The following is a 22,558-nucleotide window of genomic DNA, read 5'->3' on the forward strand; positions in this document are numbered from 1 at the left end:
AATGTTCAGACAAAAAATGTAACTGTCAAGTGCTAATAGAATACAGTATCAGAGATTCCGTCAGTGTTAGTTTTTTATTGAAATTTGTATTTGAAATAAATTTTATGCTAAAAACTTAACAGAGTTATTAAATAAAGAGATTCATAAAACTAACAGATCTTGGCTTTTTAAAGTGGCGGACTCGATATAATAATTGCAATTTCATGTAGAAATGGAATTCGAAGAATAAGTTCTTTTTAAAAATATTTAATTAACAGTATTTTTAAAAGGTTCAAAAATCTAGGAGTCTAGTATTACTCCTGGCTTTTTCAGATCAATAGACGTTTTAAATACATTATCAAGTTGTAAAAACATTAAAGACGGATAATTTTGCCAGTAACTAGAACATATTTATTTATTGATTTGTTTGTAGTGATATTAATAGCAACTGAGAATAGAAATGAGTACACTGAAATATAAAAAAATACTAATACTGTACTGAAATCTATGTAAGTATTCAGTTTATAAACTCACAATCCGAAACTTATGATCACAACGAAATATATCTAGCAAAAGAATTAATTCCATTCAATCTTAAACAACTGTAATGATCTAAACAATTAAATTGCAGTTAAGATAGCAAAAGACTGAGAAGTAACAATGTAAGGGGCCTCTTTCATTGTTCAATTCGATAAATTGAAAAGCAACGATGACCCTTATTTCTTATCTCTCTTTTGACAGTACATAGGTACCAGTTTGAGGCATGTAAAAAAAATAGCCAAGCCGAACTTGTAGCGCGGCATTCCTCGCAAGGCAGTTGGCGTACATTGCTTCGTCGGCGTTCAGAAAATCAGAGAATCTTGAATCAGTTCGAAAGTAGACTCGCGGTTGTTCGGACGCCAGACGCAGTGAATGAAAAGCGTACGTGCATTTCGGAACTTCTAAATTCAAATTGAAAATTTCAATTGTTTTCTTTCCAAACAGCGGAGATTTTTAGTGGTCAGTGTTGTGTTTTGATATTGCAAATCGTGTCAGTTTGTGCATGCGACTTTAAATTGGATACCGTACTTTAAACTTGATTTGATCGTTTCTGCTGGATTGTTTATTGTGTAAGTATCTATACAATGTTCATTAATTAAGCTCATTAATCATAACATTCCGGATTTTATGTAATTATCCACATCCTCGTATGCTTTTATATTTCCTTTATGTGTATCATCCTGTAATCAAACTGCCAGTGCGGAGTATTTGATTTCTATTTTGACTACACGACTCGACAGCCGTTATCCTGTATACATTCCTGTTTCTTTTTTTTTTCTTCTCTGCATACTTTATCGGTTAATTTATTACAATTATTTTAAAAATATAGCTAAATTCGTTTAACTGTCAAGTGATGATCTGACAGATATTATTATATGTTATCCTGTCCAAATTACATTTCTTGGGGGGAAAGGGATTGTTAGTAATGGAGACTGAGAATCCTATTGCTAGCAATATACCCAACCAGGTCGAGCTCCTCGCGGGACTCCCTGGAAACTATCATGGTTAATTCCTGATGAATTCATCATGATGGGCTAACTGGCCCGTTTTCATTCTCATCGATCACCCTTCACTGGTGCTCCGCCAGTGTATCCCGTTAGCGCAGGCGGGGTTACCATACCATTTTCACCCATAAAAAAAAAATTCTTTTTCCAAAAATCTCAATTTGGCTATTTAGAATATTATAAAAAAATTCAGAAATATTACATCTATTCTCAAATAATGTGCTTAACAATAAACTGTATTAAATTTTATTTAAGTATTTATCTGCCACAGATTATTTATTATACTATTGATACGTATAAAGATTGTTATTTAGAGTTATGCATTATCTATGCATAAATTATATTAACAACTGTCATAAATAATTTTTATCCTTTCATTATTTTGTCGCAGCAATGTTAGGTGATTCTACATAAAATACACATCAATAAGACAATTTCAGCAATCAATCACACGATCACAATGCGTGTAGTAAAGAATGACTTAAGTACACGCGAACGTAAATAATAATTTGCATCAAATAATCGTAACAATTCTGTATAATATAAAAAAAATTATAATTAAAATTAATATTTTAATAAAATAATTGGAATAATAACACTACATTGCTGCAATTGGCATAGTTTTATTGCACGTCAATTATTCTAATGTAACGTGACTAACGAAGTTAGGTGTTTGTAAATTAACGAGTTTACTCACGTAGATATATATATAATTTTATAATCAATATTTATATATTTATAGCTATAGAATACAGTGTTCCATATTTTATATATTATATATATTTATTCACCTCAGTGGTATAAAATTAACACACCTTTTGTATTATTTACTACAGTTTGTTTGTGTTTATTTCATATACTTAGTATAGATGCATGAGCAAGAACCTGTATTGATGTGTGTCAAGTTCCTTCCACATAGCATCTGCCAGATAGCAAGATGATGGGAAGTAAGGAAATATCGGGGTACAAAGCAGTGACGGGATACTTGCCATCATGTTAATGAACTTACGCAAGAATTAGCTTAGCATAAATAAAATTATAATACCAAATTTCTAATTTACCTTTTAGGTACAACCAGGAGCACTCAAGATTCATTTCCTTATGTGACATGATCGAAGTATATACAATTTTTATTATGATATTTTTATATTACATTACAATACATAATATTGACATTGTAGGAAATTACCTAATTGATTGATAATGCTAATTAGAAATTTGATATGTTATAATATAAACATTTGCAAATATGTGGCTAGGTTTATTAACAATTCAGGTTAACATGGCTAGAAATATTATAGATATAATACTACTATGTTGTAGACAAACTGCAACTATGTTTTGTTTTCAGTCTAGTATCTATATCGTGTTTTACTCAATAGGTTATTTACAAACCCTACTGATATTATGATAGTAAATGTGAAAGTTTTTAAACATATTTGAATGTTGATTATTCAATGATGTTAATCGAATGGATTAGAATTAAATGTAACTTTGTTAATATTTAGAAGTCGAGTTATCTCAATTCACCGACTTGCTTCAAATGTTGCAGCTTACGAGTTTTTTTTTTTTAATGGGTGATAATGAAATGGCAACCCCACCTGCGCTATCGGAATACATCGGCGGGGCACCAGTGAAGGATGATAGGTGAGGATGAAGCAGGTCAGTTAGCTCATCGTGACGAATTCAACAAGAATTGTTCACGATGATTTCCAGGGGATACCACGTGGAGGTCGACCTATTAGGGCATATTGCTGGCAATGGGGCTGTCAAACTCCATTGCCAACAATAACTCCCCCCCCCCCGCAGCTTACGGGTTACACCGTAATATCTAAACAATATGTTAAAACAATTTCTATACATAATTATGCACAACGGAAATTTTACGAACTTACTGTGGTTGTCTATTTTTTTGTCTGTTCGTTTTTTTTTGTATAAAACTAATCTTTATTTTTTATGAAACACAAGAATTATACAACATGAGTACATTAGACTCCGCACTAAGCGAACCTGTATCGCGAGAGTCCATAAGGGAGTACCAAGACATTGTTTTACTAATTATATTATCAGTGAGCCAATTTTAAGGGAACAAATATGATAGAAACATATCGTTAATTAATATAAAAGTGCTTAGTGAAAACATGTGCAATAAAACCATAATATGTAATAAAATTTTTTATTCGATTTACATCGATTAATAATTATTAGGCGTCAATCATCTGTACGGGCTACTTACACGTCTACATTGTAAACAGCGCGCAATGTATTTTCACTCGCATACCATACGATTTGCATTGGAATCGAATTCGTAACGGCAACGATTTCTCGCAGACGACCGGCCTACATGTGGTTTGTTAGTAAAATATATTCTAATGATGTGGCTTGCGTGCTTAGATCTATAGTGTATGCAATACACATATGAACAATTTAAGATGTTTACCATATCTAGTTAACTATTTATTTATAAGTATATTGTACTACAATGAATCTGAATAGTCAATCGTTTTAATATTATAAATGCAATTTTTTTTAAATGTGTAAGTACATTTGTATGTCGTCGTGTATGGCCTGGCATAGAATGAGCCACCCCTTCTTTTTTCGTTGGTATTGCAAGAGGCGACTAAGGGAGCCGTCCCTCTTAAAACATATCTAAAAGCCTAACTGCGATTGCCAACACGCCTGCCATTCGTGGCAACTACTGGCAAAACTCCCCTTATAGGGAAGACTTATGCCTCGCAGTGGACAGTTAATGGCTGAAATAATAAAAAATAATAATTTGTATGTCTGTTACTCAATCACGCTTAATCAACTGAACGAATTTAGTTTAGTACACGGAAAGATGATTTCCAAACCTAAAATATAGGATGCTTTATATACAGAGTTATACATGCATATATATTTAATGGATGATAATGGAATGGTAACTCCGCCTACGCTAACGGTATCCGCTGGCGGGACACCAGTGATGGATGATAGGTGAAAATGAAAAGGCAGGTCAGTTAACCCATCGTGATGAATACAACTGGAATTCAGCGGGATAGTTTTCAGAAGAATCACGGGGAGGTCGACCTGATAGAGTTTATCCCTTTTCCGCGATTTATATATAATAAAGCCACGAGAAACATCAATATAGAAAAAAAATATGAAATTATATACTGCTTTTTAACATTTACATTACCAGAGGGAGACTTTATACAAAAGTTGTTTGCTTGGGCACCTCTGTTCCATTCGTGTTTCTACTATGATGCAGTTATGTTTGCACGGCTGTGTTTCAGTTTGAAGAGTGGGATATGGAAGTGAATTTATAGGGTACAGAGGAATAACATCTGAGTCCTCAGGAATGACAAGGAATAGGGGGTATCATGAGCGAAACATTATACTATGTTATGTCAATGGTACTGCTCATGACTATAGGCGACAGGTACCGCTTTTCATCAAGCGGGTCGTCAGCTTGTTTGCCATTTTAAATTGCATGAAAAAATACATTTATATCCATTTATTTTATATTCATTTATTTAGGAAACAAAACGAATTATCATTAATTCATTCGTTCTTTATACATGACTAAAATGATGATTATAATAAAGTACCGAAAGTGTATTCACGTGATTGCCTCTGCTATTTTTGAGCACGGGTACATAAATCAAAGACTAACTGTAACTTCTTATGCTGCATGATTAGCGATACCGTTATAAGTGTTATAACGTGATGTTAATACTTATCACTAATCTCAAGTATAATTATTTTAAATACTATATAATTTAGAACTAGTATGTGGCCATAGATTGATCTGTGTAGCAACGCAAAGATCATCTTATATACAACTAAAGTGACAAAGTATTATACTTAACTATTTCTAACAATAATAACGATTTGTATAATTGTTCTTATGAGACTTATAATAAAAGTGGGTCTTAGTATTGAAATATTATAAGAAAAAATCGGGCATAATTTTTTATCGTTTCTCTTTTACTAGTTGTAATAATACAACAGGTAGGGCTCTCCATAAAAAAAATGAGCCGACGATAAAATGCAGTACACAGACTATATTCTAAATAAGTACATTGACTATTTTTAATTTAAATTCACGAAAGCAAAGCAAAATTCCGTAGGAATACAGGTTGTAATAAAATAAATGAACTTTTCGCAATAAATCCATCACGCCTTTTATGTGGATGTTATCTACATATTAAAATAAATTGCGGCAGTAAAAACGGTGGGAACAAGTTGTTGGTAACCCTAATACGAAATTAGGGTCACACAAATACAATCTAGAGTGCAAAATAGAAAATAAAAAATACTAATGAATGTGAATCGCTAGGTTGTTGTTACTTCACTATAGACATACGATTTTTAAGCGCGATTTACCGATTTCATGGTAGGCCAGTGCCGAACACGTTCCGCTACTATTGGCAGCGTAATCGTAATGCAACAGAAACTTCCAAATTTCCTTTTGATTGCATAAAATAATTAATGTGAGTTTACAATAATGATTATTACGTATATCTAATTATGTAAAAAGCAAGATACATAACGATAAATAAATATATAATCATTCACAAATTTGAAAAATGTTATTATTTCTGTTGGGCGAACAATCTAACTGAGTATTCACCTAAACGAAGTGCTAGCTATTATCCATAAAGCTTAGCAATTTGATATTATTTCAAATGACGTATGAATACATACATACGAGTACACATGAGTAGATTTATTTAATGTTTAACAGAACAATTTTCAGAAACTGCAAACATAGTAAATTTATTTAATTTCAGTTATCCGGTTATAACATATTATAAAAATTCGTAGATACATATATTTTTACATTAATAAGACTCACTTCTGGTACTTGAAGTAGCAAATATTCTCTCCTTTATGCTTATGACTGTGAAAAGGTCTTGAAAAAGTTGAATAAAATAAAAATAGTGGATTTTAATAAATACTACAAATAAATAATAAATAAAATATTACGTTGAAAAATTTAGATTAAATTAACAAGGAGAAAGAATGTGAATTGGCAAAGAAACCTCATTGTAGCCAATAAAAAGAACTAATTATTTCAATACATTTTTAAAACCACAGCTTTGCTAGCACGAAAGATTCTGAAAGAATTTTATGTAAAATCATCCATTCACCCTTCAGTTATGAACAATCTGCCAGGTCGTGGTTTTTAAAACGATAATGGTTAACTGTCAATGAAGCTCTCCTTAGCGATTGAAGTCCTCATAATTTCTATTCTCAGCGGAGAAAAATCATGACGTACCAAATTTCACTCAAGTTTGCTCATAGGTTAATAATAAACATCAAAATATTACCAACTTTCACATTTACTATATTAGCAGGACGGAATGAAATCAGACGAATCTATCAAGGTGGAAAGATTCTGTCATTTTATTTCATAATTTCGAAAAAGTGACAGTTTTTTTTAAAGGTATATAGATATTTTTTCGTGTAGATAGTTCCTGGAATTAGATAATTTTTTCTCATTAGGATATCTCATAAAATATGACCCAGTGTGTCATACTTTTATAAAAAAAAGTTAGGATTTGAGTAGCCTGTATTTTTATTTATGTAGTGAGTCTTTATTTTTATTTGACGACACCACAATTTTTATGTATTTTAATTAATATAATAAATAAAATTTGCAACATAGGAAAATTATTTATTGTAGTGGGCCGTTAGATAGGACAGTGCAATTTCACATTAAGTTATGCGGAACGCGCGGCGTGTTTGTACGTTCTAACGTGAAATATTCTCAGATTATATCGGAACCATATGGCACGGAAACATTATCTGTGTAATGTTATAATGTCTATAATTTCAATAATAATTCTCCGCTTATAATTTTCAACCTCTGCATAATATAATTACAATGAAAATATGTTAGAAATTTCGGAATCGAGACGAAATACGAACTTAATGTTGTAATCACGAAATGAATTATACCAAATTGGTACAATTTTGGTCGTTCGGTCACTTCATGGTAGATTTTATAAGTAACGAAACGTTTATTTATTTAATGAAGATTGAAAATAAATATCTAATTCCCATCAAAAGAATGATGTAATGATTATAAGATTAGAAGTATTAGATCATTAAAGTCGCATAAATTTTATTGTAAAATTTACATTGATTGATAAATATATGGTAACCGTCACTTCTTTGAGAGATGATCGCACCATGAACAAAAAATATAATGTTATGATGCTTACGGCAAGTATACATACATACTGCACTATACTGATTAATTTTACTAAAGTGATTTTGTCCTGTATTAGTGTTGGTATGGTTACGATGATTAATGTATTGCCAAAGAAGTTAACGTTGGCCTAAAAATTTGTTATAGCTATTTTTCGTGTTTTCGATTTTCAAATTTAGTTTTTTTTTAAACCATTATTATATGCTTTATGGTGGTATAAATAAACATACTATCCTTTTTTTTTCAAGTTAAAACATTTTCAATATGTTATATATAGTAAGTTCAGACATTATTTTTAATTGCACTGCTCTATTTGTAGTTATGGTAAATTTACTGAAAAAGAAAAATATCATAGTAAAACTAACAGGTTTCCATATTTCAACCTTCAACGGAATACAACATAAAACCATTAGGTGTTAAGGAATAAATAGAACTTTTTACAACGCAATGTAACACTTCAAGAGCGCTCGTTTAGCGTTCATTAACTCGCACAGGTGATTTAACTAGGACGTGATGTCATGCTCATGTTGCACTACAAGTTGAGATAAATCACTTTGTTTATACCTTTTTAATTCTAAATACATTTAGCTAAAAATAGGCGGGAGAGTGCTTTAGAATAGAATATAATTATTGTTTGACTTAATTGTAATTCTATAATAGTTATTAACAGATTGGATACTTATTAAATAAAAAAATGCTATGGGAATAATAATAATAGTTAATTAATATTTTTTTTTAATCAATATCTTTTATACTCATAATCATGTAAGAAAAATTTTGGTCCTACGTAGTAATCTATAAAACTTGTATTTAAAAATAGATCTATTAGCAATCGAATTCCCAGGTATTATATAAAATAAATCATTTTAATTGTCTATCAAATTTTTGAACTTTTGGTTGTATAACTTTTCGTCATAGGTTACTATGTGAAAGCGTATCTACCCAAATTATTTCAAAATTTCTAGGCATGTAAAAGTTTTCGCAACAAATATGCACAGTGAATATTTACCAGTGTGCACACTTCCTTATTTCTACTACTGCTTACTGGTAATTATCGTTTTTACATAATTCAAGAAGTGTAATGTTGATTATTGCGAGTTATTTTGAGTCAGCACCTTGTTTAACATAATTAAAGTAAAAAACCTTTATTTACATTAATAATGTCACATTTACGAGTATAATTATTTATTTGGTCACAAATTTATTAATTTTAATTTTTTTTTTGATATCTTATAATGAATTATAATTTTTTCTAGAAATAGTTGTTATGACATATGAACCTACATGTACGTGAAAATAACTTGATATAAATTTTTCACAAATAATAAATACAAAAACGAAGGCGAAACGAAGGTCTTACCTGTTGGGAATTCGCTTAGTGTTTTAAGCAATTTCAAATGTTTTGTTTAGGTATACGACAAATTGGGGATTTATAACAATTATGTTCAATAAACAACATACAATATTCAACAAATATTTTAAAATGATAATGATAGTCTTTATATTATCCCCATGCAAGAAAATAAAAAAAGCATAGTACTTAATACTTATATATTAAACTAAATGATAGCTATAATATTTAGCGATTTATATATAAAATTACTGTCCATTGCTAATATATTTTTAACCACACTTTAAAATATCACACGATTTGCTCACAGCTGTACTTCGGCGGTTCACCGCCATTATTAGTGGGCTATTGAACCCATGCTATTGCCTCATACTCCAAAAACTAATTTCAGTAATGTCTTCTCTAAAAAAATGTAATTACACAATTAAGGTTGTATTACACAATCAAATATAATATAATAATATTAACTTCAATATATATATAATCATATACATTTAGAAAATATTAATAAAAACTTTTATAATACCTTACTAATATTGTAAATGTAAAAGTGTGATTACATTATAAGTGGTTTGCTGTCTCTTGACATCCTAACAGTACAATCGATCGTTATTATAAATTGATTAAAAATGACTCGCAAGTAGTATGAAGGATGAAAAAGGGCATAAGCTATTTTTAACCTTATTATGAGACTGAAATAGCAGGTGAAATAGTCTGGTATCATTTATGAAAGTATTCTAATGACTTTTTGTTTCTACACTATATGAACAGAGTTTCGTGCCTCCAGTCAAACTGTTTATAATTACTCTCTTCGCTGTTTATAATTACTCGCTCTTAGCGGTAAGGCTGTTTTCTTAGTGTAATATTCTCTTGTAATTGTTTGTATTTATAATGAGTTTACTATTGTAATCTTATGGAGGAAACAATAAAGAGTATCTTTTCAGGTTTGAAGGGTGAGATATGTCAGTGAATTTACAGGTTACAGAGGAATAACACCTGAGTCCTCAGGAACACCCACGCATGGGGGGCGGGGTATCATGAGTGAAACAGTATGTCCATGCTCATGTCTATAGGCAACGATTATCAGTTTCCATTAGATGGGCTGTCAGCTTGTTTGCCATTCTAAGTTACATAAAAAAAAACTATCTGTCTATCTATATGTATATTCATGATACATATAATTCTTTTTATATAGAAATATAATATAGCCCTTAATGTAAACCGATCACAGACATAAAAAAGTCCAACACAATACTAAGTTGCACGTGGAAAATTGGAAAGTGTCCGAAGTGCAATTGGAACGTTATTATTTTCTTTTTGTTACTTATAACAACAAACTGTTCACTGGCATACTTTTTCATACTTTGTATCTCACAAATAAGTACTTGATTAGTACAATTCTAATATTTTAATAGGGTAACATTTTCAATAATAAAACTCAAATAGATACCTATGTAGTACTTCTTAGTCAACATTACAATATCTACCGAGTACCACTTGAGTAAATGTTACCAGTTTACTAATAAAATTAAAAATTTTGACCTAGTAGCTTCCTAACATAAGTACCATACGTACTTATATGTATGTATTTGTATATATATATATATATATATACATATATATATATATATATATATATATATATATATATATATATATATATATATATATATATATATATATATATATATATATATATATATAATGTATATGTATTTAAGTTCATGTTTAATAATAATGCAACAGGTATATGTATGTTGAGTGATGTTACAACATGTAAACGAATATAATAGTTTAAAAAAAAGAAAATGGAGTAAAATTTTGTACTATATAGTGGAAATAATTTCTTCACAATTTAAAATAAAATATTACTAATAGTCATAAATACTTTTAATCAAAAAATAGAAAATAAATATTCCTACACTTTGTCCGATCGATTTTTCGTATATAACTAAAAGATTTTAGAAAAAAAAACATTGAATACATGATTGTAAAGTGTAATTAAATTTTCGTCACATTCATAATTTGTAACAAATCAAAAGTACTTTTAATTTTTTTTTTTATTAATTCAAATGTATTTTCAACCAGCTCGGAGTGTTAACTGTAATACATAAATGTAGGTAAATGTAGGTAAAATAGATTTTTATTAAAAAAAAATATCATTCGCTTATGACTTAATACAGTTCCGTTAAAGCCGTAGCCGGTAAACGTGTACGTCCGTCGATTCGTCGTGCCTCGCCTGACAAATACAAGTCGTATTTATACGTGTAAGTCGTTAGTATTAGAAGTGCTTAGCCGTTGACACCTCCCGCACTATTTGTGGTGACTACACCGTATTAGAATAGATGACACATAGAGAAGATATTAGATAAATACCTATAACACAATATGGAGCTTGTGTTATTTTGCACTAGCTGTTTCTCGCGGTTTTCCCACGTGAAACAGTATATAAAATATCATCATCATTATATCAGCCTTTAACTGTCCACTGATGAACATAAGCCTTCCCCTAAGGAGAGGGTTTTACCAGTGGTTGTCACGCTTAGCAGGCGGATTAGCAACCGCAGTTAAGCTTTGGAGATGTTTTAAGACGAACGCTGCTCTCTCGCCCGCATATATGCAACATATAAATATGCTGTGTGCTAAATTATAATATAATCTACATGTGTACCAAATTTCATTCGAACTATTCAGTTATTTAAGCATGATTGATTACCAAACTTACAAACATCTAAATATCTAGAAACTTTCACATTTATAAGTAGGATTAGTATTTTTGTCTATATCTTTGTAATAAAAATCTTAAATTCTAATTTCATTCATAATTTTGAGATTTCTCTACAAAATACAATAACTTTAAATGTAATATTAATTTATGAATAAACCCCATCGAATAATATAATTCAAAATAATATAAAAAAAATATTTATAATATAATATTAATAGTTGATAAAGGTAACACATAACCTTAGTCTTATGACTGAAACCAATCATTAATTAAATCGCGTAAAATACAGGCTTAAAAATATAGATAAATCGAATAGGTTTCTTCTTTTTATCCAGATAGAGTACTTGTATTGTAACGAAGACGGAAATGTTAGTCTATATATATATATATATATATATATATATATATATATATATATATATATATATATATATATTAGTGTACGAGGTTAAACACCCCTATTGCTAGTAATATTCCTTATTAGGTCGACCTCCACGCGGTTTCCCCTGGAAACTATCGTGGTTAATTCTTATTGAATTCGTCACGATGGGCCAACTGACCTGTTTTCGTCCTAATCTGTCAATCTCTCACTGTTGCCCCGCCAGCGTATACCGATAGCGCAGGCAGGGTCCATTCTATTTTCACCCATTAAAAAAGACACTCCATTTTCTTCAATTAAAAAAAAATTTAACTAAGAAATAAAATAAAATTGTTATCGGCGTTTGTCTGTTTTTTCGATTACTTCTAAATCACCCAACAGATTTTAATATAGACTTAACTATCATTTATATGTATAATAATATATAATTTCGCCCGTGAGAAGCCGGGACGAGTCGTTAGTTGGTAATTAATAAACAAATATATTACCTATAATTAAACTATAATGAAGTCGAGACTATCCCGTCGAAAATATAAAATAATATAAGTAACGGTTTAATTAACTGTAGACATTACAGTAAGAATACATGAAACAAAGGCAAATTAAGAATTTTAAACTTTATAACATGTGTTCCGTACGCGTGTGGTAAATTACTTAGATACAGTTGGGGGGGAAGATGTGATTATTTACACATACCATATCTGCAGTTAATTGTCCACTGCTGGAAATAGGCCACCCTCTATTGAGGAGTTTTGCCAGTAGTTGCCACGTTGGCAGGCGGGTTGGCAACTGCAGTTAGGTTTTTTTTGTTGGGTGAAAATGGTATGGTAATCCCGCTTGCACTAACGGGATACGCAGGCGGAGCACCAGTGAAGGGTGATAAATGAGAATGAAAACAGGTCAGTTAGCCCATCATGATGAAAGAAGCATTTATATCAAAGAGCCGGCACTACGCTGTATGTAAGTAGTTCATCTAATCTATAAAAAGGAAGTAACGATGTGGAAACGTGGTAAGTGGTGTTAACAAAGATTTCTCGAATTATATGTTACATGTACAATTTTCATGTTATATAAATTATGACAGATATGTATTTAAATACGAGTACACACCTCAACTATATTTTGTAAGTAAATTTTTGACCGCACCTAAGCCGCTAAAATTATTGCAATCCTTTTTGAAAGACACAAGATTTTTAGAACTAAGAAGTTAAGTTATTAAGTTATTATTTAAAAATGTTATTGTATATTATGTAATTTTTAAATAATGTATTATTTAAAAATTAAAAATGTATACTATATTCTAGTTGTCAATATTATCTTGCAATTAATTGATATAAATTCTAAGCATTCGGAAAAACAGATTAAAATTACATTATACAATACTCGTTTACCTTTATATTTATTTCCTATATAAATTTACCATGGAAATCAACGGATATTCATATAGGATAAATAAAAACTAGTTGCAGGTCACAAGTTCGTATTATACAGCTCGGCGGGATGTGAATGAACCACAAAGACGCCGCCGAACCATCGCCGTGGGAACTCAAAGATGTTACGTGATAACATGCTTCTATATTATAATCATAGCATAATAATACATATTTTAAACGTATATTAAATATGTATTTATTTTAATTGAAGGCCGAATGTGAAGAGTATATTTTTATACTGGTTTTTAATCAGCTATAAGACTATAATACTTTGACTGACCAGGAAAAAGCACTCTATGTCCATCCTCATTTCAAAAGATGGTAAACCAAAAGGTAACATACAAATTTTCATTTTATAATGTTTTATAGTATTTTTGCAGATAAATATTGATACAATGTTTATGTACATATTTGTTTTTCAAATGTCGTGTGGTTCCAGCATGGAATAGGCCATTCCTTCCTTTCCCGTGGGTGTCGTAAGGGCGACTAAGGAAACTTAATAATCGAGGGATGGGTAGCAGTATCTCCCTAAAACGTCGTCAAAATCTAACTGCAATTGCCAACCCACTTGACAAGCGAGATAATCGGCAGAAATCCGTCTATGGGGAAGGCCTCAGGGAAGGAATGTTCAGCAGTGAAAAGTTAATAGTTGATGTAGTAACAGTATAATAATCTTCACGTATATTGAAGACATTGCATTTTTATATTTTAATTTATAATAATTGTAAAACGTCCAATTTAAAAATATCGAATAGAAATATTATCTATCCAATAAAAAGAGAATTTATAAAAAATACCACTCAAAAGAACTTTTATTACTCTGTGGTGACATAGTTTTTATTATCTCTAAAACTAGTATTTTTAAATAAATTTCTTTAGAGAACTGTTAAACGTTGGTGCTTTGGTAAGTATCAATGGCACGTGATCGGATTACCATAGTATCTACTTACGTGGAAGAATGCGTTTAGACTGTATATCAACTGATGTCCAATATTCCCCCGAGACAAGATATTGAGGTAAATAGAACACTAGTTAACCGGTGGTTGACTTTTATATAACTCATCTGATTACATACCACTTTCTTAGGTATTTTGTGAAATCCATGATGCTATTAGCATAGATAATATAATACTATACTAGCTATTAGTATAGTAGTTAGTATGTATACACTTTTCATTACTTGGGTATTTTACTATACTTATTTGGTATTCCAAATTCTATATAAAATTATTTTAGCCTTACTGTTACAATTGTAACGATGGCGCCTTCTAATACTAGAAGTTTCTAGACCGCCTCTCATATATGAAAATTTTCCTTTGACAGTTTACCAAACGACGTTTCTCATCATTTCAACCATTTTGTATAATTCAATTTTGTCTTTTAAAAAATCAGTGGTTTAGGCTGACATTCAAGCGTGGAGTCCCAAAACCGCAGTCTACCATTATTCGACTAAGCTATCACCACTCATTAACTTGATAGGTTATTAATGAAGTTACACTCCTCTAAAGTACAAGATGTTTCAAAATCGCATGTGGGGTGCAATGTGCGGCCCAGTATATTTTGTAATATCTGTGATATTTTTTTTATATTTATCAATGATAATAACCACTTTCCATCTGATAAGTGGACGAGGTATCGATGGAAACTTTCCGTCAGCTTGCTTGCTACTCTTAGTAGATATCTAATATACATATTTAAAACCGCTCAGGTGCGAGTTAAACTCACACACCAAGCGTTCTGTACATAAATACATAAAATGACCTTTATTGTATTTCTCATATGGAATAGACACCTAATATTTATTATTATTGATACTACAATTTGTAATTTATTATTTTGGACCATAAATGTAGTAGCCCCGGGGTACGCTTGAGTGCTTTTAATACTACATGAAAACAAAATGCATAGTTATTTATCTTATACAACCCGCTAAACACATCGAAGGTAAGGTTATTTTAGTTGCGTTAAAATTGTTGTTATATCCATATTTTTAGTGATTGTTTAGAATTCGTGTATGCGTTGTTTTTTTATAGATGAAAATGGGATAGTAACACTGTGTGTGGGGGGGGGGAGGGGGAAGGAATTGTTATTATAGGGGATTTAACAGTCCTATTGCTAGCAATATACCCCGATCAGGTCGAGCTCCACGCGGTTTCTCCTGGAAATCATCTTGATTAATATATAAACATATATATAGGTTAGGTATTAAACAAGTATATATATATATATATATATATATATATATATATATATATATATATATATATATATATATATATATATATATATATATATATATATAATATATAAAAATATATATAGATCTATCAGATTTAAAGTAAATAATTAAATATGCTCACGATATAGCAGTAGATATATATTAATCAGTCAACCAGTCGTCCAAACACTAAAATTAATATGAATGAAATATCCAATAAATATCATTTCATTAAACTAGGCAATTGCATATTCAGTTTACATTACACTAGTATTTTTATAGTTTTCCACACTTCTTTCTGTATACTTAGGTAAGTGTATTGTGTAATAACTGTTTGTATAAGCGTTGCATGTTTTACATACACAAGTATGAAAGTTGCCATTACTGTAAGGCGATTGTTATCATCTGACTTCCTTGGATATTTTAACACATACAAATGCTTCTAATTTCATTCGGTAGTAGTTACCAGTAGCGTTTTTATTTGTTTGTATATTTCATCTCATTCGTGTTTCTACCGTGAAGCAGTTATGTTTGCATGGCTGTGTTTACAGCTGTGTGCTGTTTGCATGAATTCTAAGTTGCATAAAAAAAATGCAAATTATAGTTCAACATTTTTGTACAGCATGCATTTTTGTACAAATGCAAACTAATATAGAGAGAATAAAGAGAGCAACATGGGCTATATATTATTTTAAATTAAAAAAGTATAAATTGATTTTTGTTACAAATATCCAAAAACATGGTATATTGTTTTAAGGACGCATGTGTGGAGTTTCTTAATACCACTATAATTTCTGAATACTTTAACAGATTTGGATGTACGGAATATTATTAAAATCTTTACATCATCCCACATTATAGCTATGTATTTTTTTAAACAAGTTGTTTTTCTGATTTTTTTTATTTAAACGTGTTTTTTAATTCGCTGATTAAAACATGTACATAGATTTAAAAAAGTATCTTGTCGTAATCGGTAATTAGCAATTACTTAATTAAATTTAGGTAATTATTGTGCAGATGATTCAGATAGTATCAAGATATAAAACAAGTAGACTAGATTAAAAATATATTCATAATGAAATCAAAAATTGTATAATTTAAGACAGGGTCATAAAATTACATATTCGAGTAAACGCATGCAATTTACTTCATGTTTACTTTCAGTTTTATTCTCCTTGACGTTCGTTGCGTAATATTTTTAATGAAAGAAATAGGTATAATTATTTTTAGGCGATTATTTCAAAGCGAAATAAGGCGAAAAAGAAACTTTCTAAACAAATGTTTATTGTTTGTTGTTGACTAAAATACAAGTAGAGATATATTATTGTTTATTTTTCATTTAAACTATTCAAGTATTGTACTTTATCATTATAAAGAAAAAATAATTAGATAATTTATTTTTCGAATTTTTTTTTTTTTTTTTTTTTTTTTTTTTTTTTTTTTTAAAGAAAATATAGTTAACGTTAGATAATTTATTTTTCGAATATTATTTACTTACATTGTTACAAGTTGTCTGGGGGTGGTGGCCTGGTGGCTGTAGCACAGGTTTTCCTAGTTCAGCTGTCAGTCTTCACAATACATACATTGAGTATTCTTCAGTAAATAGGTTGTACGTACAGTATTGTGAAGAATAAATAAATATTTTTGCATTTGAAAAAAAATATTAAATGAAATTTATTAATTTTAATCCAAAAGAGTAATGGTAAAAATGCTGACAAAAGATTCCTCTTTTTTGAGTTCCTTAAAAATTAAATTTAAACTAATGAATGTATACGTAAATGGTTTAATGAAGCACTGCTTGTAAGATATTATTTTATGAATGGAGTGAGAGACTTGTATATTCATAAGTCTAAATATTCAAATGAGAATCTAGTTCAGAATTTTATGAGCTACAACTAAGTAGTCTCGTTTCCTGTCATTAATACTAGCTGTAGATCATAGAATATAAAATTTCCAATAAACTAGTGTCACAGGCTAATAAAAAAATAGTGTTACTGGTCTGTGATACAAAGTATCGTGTCGGTAAATAGCTAACTGATTGCAGTTTACAACAACCAAGGTAACTATTACACAGTCAATTGTCGTACTAATAACTTCCTATGCAGCATATTGGCTTTTTATTACCTACTCTAACAAGAAAGTGTTTAAGGTTACTGAAGACATTGGTGTTATACGATCTCTTTTTTCTGACATATTTGCAACATAACCTACATCCAGTTCTTATACAGCTTTAATATTACCAAAGACATTACTAAAATGATATCGGCCAATCATGCCTGTTATTACTTATTATAGCGAGAGCAATAAGCAATAAACCTATTATTTCTATAAGCGATATATGAGTTCATGTAATTCCTTGACGAAATCACTCCTTACAACATCATTATACCATCACACCGCCGATCAAAACTGTGCGACACTATAATTTCGATAATACGACAAGAAATGATAATTCCATTTCATGCTACGAGTACTATTGGAACTAGTTGATGACATGGTGAGGAGAAAGGAAACAAATCGCATCCATCACCTTCATCAAATTACCAATGTCCATAAAACTATCCATACAGGTGTTCTGTATTTTACATGTATATATAACCTACTATAGTTTTTTATGCTCCAGATTCTTTTATATTAAACCAGACATTAAACCACAAAATCTTAAAAGACGTTTATAGTAATAAACTAGACAATGAAACGTCTAGAAATAAAATTCAACTTAAACTTTAGAATTGGCCCCTTCGAGTCTGAACTTATTCAAGTCTCTTTTTTACTAAGGTGTTTAGAAATATGGTGTTTCTTCTGTTCTCTCAGTTATGTAAGAGATTTATAGTAGTAGTTTGATATGATTTAATATAGTAAAACAGCCAAGTCAAATGGTAATTATATTTTCACAAAGAATGAAGGTCTGTTACGAGGTTAAAACCAATAAGAGGTATATATTAAAAGTTCAAGCGTCAATTATTAGTTTAATATGCATATTTTTATTTTTCAATGAATTAATAACTCTATGTCAAGTAATAAAATGTCCGAATATATACAAATTATTAGTGCGATCGTAACAAATATTCGAATAGGGCAGTGTATAGATAAGTAGGCGCTATGATACGTAATAGTTTAACAGAAATTTAATGTTCCACAATGAAACGGAAGGTAATCGCTCTTCCATTGCCAAATAGGTTTATGTGTGGAAATTAGTTTACATCTATGAATATAGATATGCATATTATAACTAATATATATGTAGGTAACATCCTCAAGTTATAACGTGTAAGCTCGCAGTTTCGTAACGGGGTCGTGTTGTGGTTAATTTATTTATAATGTTAAATGCGGATGAAATTTATCTATTTGTGGTTATTACCAAAGTAAACTACTTTGTAACTTGTTAATGTTCTTTTGTATTTATAAAAACAACTTCTTCTATTTTATTTTATATATTTGATCATATAAAATGTATTTATAATAAAAACATAAGATATAAATCACGACTCTAAACGACACTTAAATCTCTCTGATCTCTACAAATATGTACGAGTATTTTAATTTTGTCCATCTTTAATCAAAAACAACTTTTACAAATATATGAAAACAAAGGGTAAAGTTTAAGGATAACGATAATTACGTAAATAATTACTTATTTAAACCGTTGAATCTTAATTTCTGTAAAAAGATTTCATAATAGTATAATTTTAGATTGTAGAATAGAAGTATAACTGTAACGAATTAAAATATTAAATAAATGCTTTTAATTGTTAAATCTCTAATATAAATAATTAAAGATTATAGGTAAGCTTCATGAAAATATGCACCTACTTAATTTTCACAATACTTACATATCTGCTTAAGTTAATATTAACAATAACAACACAACACACAGCACACATGTTTGGTCTAAGCATATTTAATAATAAAAAAAAAAACTTGATATATCTTTTTAAAAAAGACCAGTTATTTCAATATAAGACAGAGAAAATAGAAATGATCTATCTACATTTGTTTTCTTTTTTAATACAGAATTTGAAAATTTAATGCATTATTTGTATATTGTTGTTATTAAGTTGTGAATTGTATTCATCCACTCAGTTGGTGTGTTGAAGTAATAAATATCTATTTATATATGTATCTATCTAAATTAATAGTCAATTTTGGCATTTCTTATCTTCATTATATATTGTAGTGTTTTTCACCCTAGGCTATTCGGATGTGATTTTTGGATGAGTAGGTATACCAACGTCTGGCGTCATCAGTTTTGCCGTAGCCTTGACTCGCCCGTTACGCTTCGGAGATCACAATTCACAAGCTATTGGTCTCATACATGTATATACCTACCATCTGTAACTATTGGCTTTTGTATGCAGTAGGGTTACTAGCTTTAAACCAAATCCTGCAGAGTAGAATCATTAACCTCACAGGTTTATGTTAAGGTTCATTAGTTGGATTTTTATAGACAGCAGTGAAGAATTGCAAGTGAGTATTGGCTTCTAATCGTATGGTTTCGGCATAAAATTAGCCAACCCTTCCTTTCGCGTTGGATGTCGTAAGAGGCGACTAAAGAAGAGCGAGTGATGGGAAGCAGCGTTCCTCTTTAAACATCTCTGAAGCCTAACTGCGGTCGCCTGCTAAGCCTTTATGATCGGCAGTGTATAGTTAAAGGCTGATATGATGATTTGCTCCTAATGTAATACGGGTTAATTTTGATTTATTTGGAGTTAAATAACAAATAGCTACGTTAGACATTATGTTATCTAAGATGTCCGTAACAGGTGGCTGTTTACTGCATTCCGCTCCAATTGTGCTCTTCTTTTTCTATAAAGACTTCAGTTTTTTTAATATTTATTAGTAGTTGATAAAATTTGAAATTCTTTTTTATGAATAATTATTCTCTTCTTTCCGTAGAAGGGTATAACTCTTCTCGATATTAAAACCCACTTGCGTAATAATTGTTTTAGATATTGTTGAATAGTTAGTTATGATGAAATACGGTTGGCTTGCCCTGTCAAGATAAAATAACCTTAGTCTATAAATTATCGCCAATCCACTGAGTCTGGATCGAAAAAATGGACAGTTTCTGTCAACACATATCTGTTTCACTTGAGAGTTATTAATTACAGAACTTTTTTATAAGGTACGCCTATATGATGTTTAAGAATATATCTAATAGTATAATTTATAGTTCTAAGATGAAGTTGCTTAGTGTGAGATTTTAAATTTCTTCATACAGTCTAATTCGAAAAAATTTTACTGAACTAGAAATATTTTTTTTTAATTTAAACAAAGTAATAAAGTGTCAAGTGCATTATACAAGGGTCGATGACCTACATGGGACTGTAATGATAGGTATGCGACATTTTCCGAGAAACCGCAAATGCGAATTATTTATAGTTACAAAATACAAATTACAAAATAAGTACAAATGATTTTATTACAACATGTATACATATATGTTTTTTTAAAGACGATAATGGAATGGTAGCCCCGCCTGTGCTAACGGTATACGCTGGCGGTGCACCAGTCAAAGATGATAAGTGAGAATGAATAGGCAGACCAGTTAACTCATCGTGATGAATACACACAGAATTCAGCACGATGGTTTCCAGGGGGGACTACGTGAAGGTCGATCTGACAGGGTATATTGCTAGCAATGGGACTGGTAATCCACATCACTAACAATTCCTTCCCCTCTATAATAAGTGTTAGCGAAATATACGTAATGTACATTATTTATTATTTTCAACTACTGAGAGACATCATATAGTTATAAGATACATAAACTAGAGGTTGATAATATACAGCCATAACTATATATTTTAGTTACAACTTTTATATACTGTCCCAACAACGAATATGTTAAATCCAATATTTAATGTCGAAATAAAGAATCCGATCGAAATTATCGAGATATCCGACCGGTATGGGCGATATTGGAGTGGATAAAAGCCTTTTTTCCGTCATCAATATCCAAAGAATCCAATATATAGATATTGAAGCGGTACCAATATTACTCATGCCTGTCTTAGACACCAAATATTACATACATACATATTACAACATTAAGACATCATAGCCGTCATTGGCTATCAACACGGAAGTGTACCCTAAATGTACTAAATTGTTTCTTTATACTGTCCTCAACAACATTAACCCGTTTTTACCTAAAATGTTCCGGTTTCTGTCTATCTCTACATTTATCAAAAAGCGAAAGCTATAAGTGATATTTGTCGTGCTAACATTAACAATATCTTATAACTCTCTTTAATCAGAGTAATGCGTGACAAATTTTATAAAAGGCAACTAGCGTTAGTGATCATTTTGTGTCAGTCACAATGCGCTTTGTTGAAGTGTTTTTCGCTTTACACATATATGTATTTTGAACCCTATTTGCAAATACATAAGGATTATTCCATCAATCTTCCCCCTCTCCCTTCCTCCTAATAATATCTTTAGTGAAGATTCCTGGTAATCTAATTGCGTACAGATGTGTAATGCATATGAACAAGAGTGTTCAGACGTGTGTCATTTTGCCTACGTCGAGTTTTTGTTTCTCTCGTGTGTAACATTAATAATTTGTATGATGATGTATGTTTATTTTTTAATTATTCTTAAACTTCTTAACAGTTCAATCGATTGTCATAAAGTTTGGTATATAACTGAGGGCTACTTAGGAAGAACGCAGGCTACTTTTTATCTGGCTTAATCAATATATCCTGGTGAGGCAAACGAAGTCGCG

The 22,558-nt window shown here is 30.3% G+C and overlaps 1 protein-coding gene across 2 annotated transcripts in view; it reads left to right on the top strand.

The window, feature by feature from the left end:
* Positions 1–791: 791 nt before the first annotated feature.
* The window catches only part of LOC113522100 (uncharacterized), a 63,069-nt gene continuing 41,302 nt past the window's right edge, over positions 792–22,558 (top strand). The window contains exon 1 of one of the 2 annotated variants that reach the window (XM_052894739.1): positions 792–1,088. The gene's annotated coding sequence lies outside the window, so the exon portion shown is untranslated. Of the gene's footprint in view, positions 1,089–2,623; positions 2,641–22,558 lie in introns of those variants that run through there. The other variant, XM_052894740.1, reaches the window with a different exon arrangement.

The sequence above is a fragment of the Galleria mellonella genome, unplaced genomic scaffold (assembly GCF_026898425.1).
Source record: "Galleria mellonella isolate WM207_F2 unplaced genomic scaffold, CSIRO_AGI_GalMel_v1 utg23, whole genome shotgun sequence".
Taxonomy (NCBI): Eukaryota; Metazoa; Arthropoda; class Insecta; order Lepidoptera; family Pyralidae; genus Galleria; species Galleria mellonella.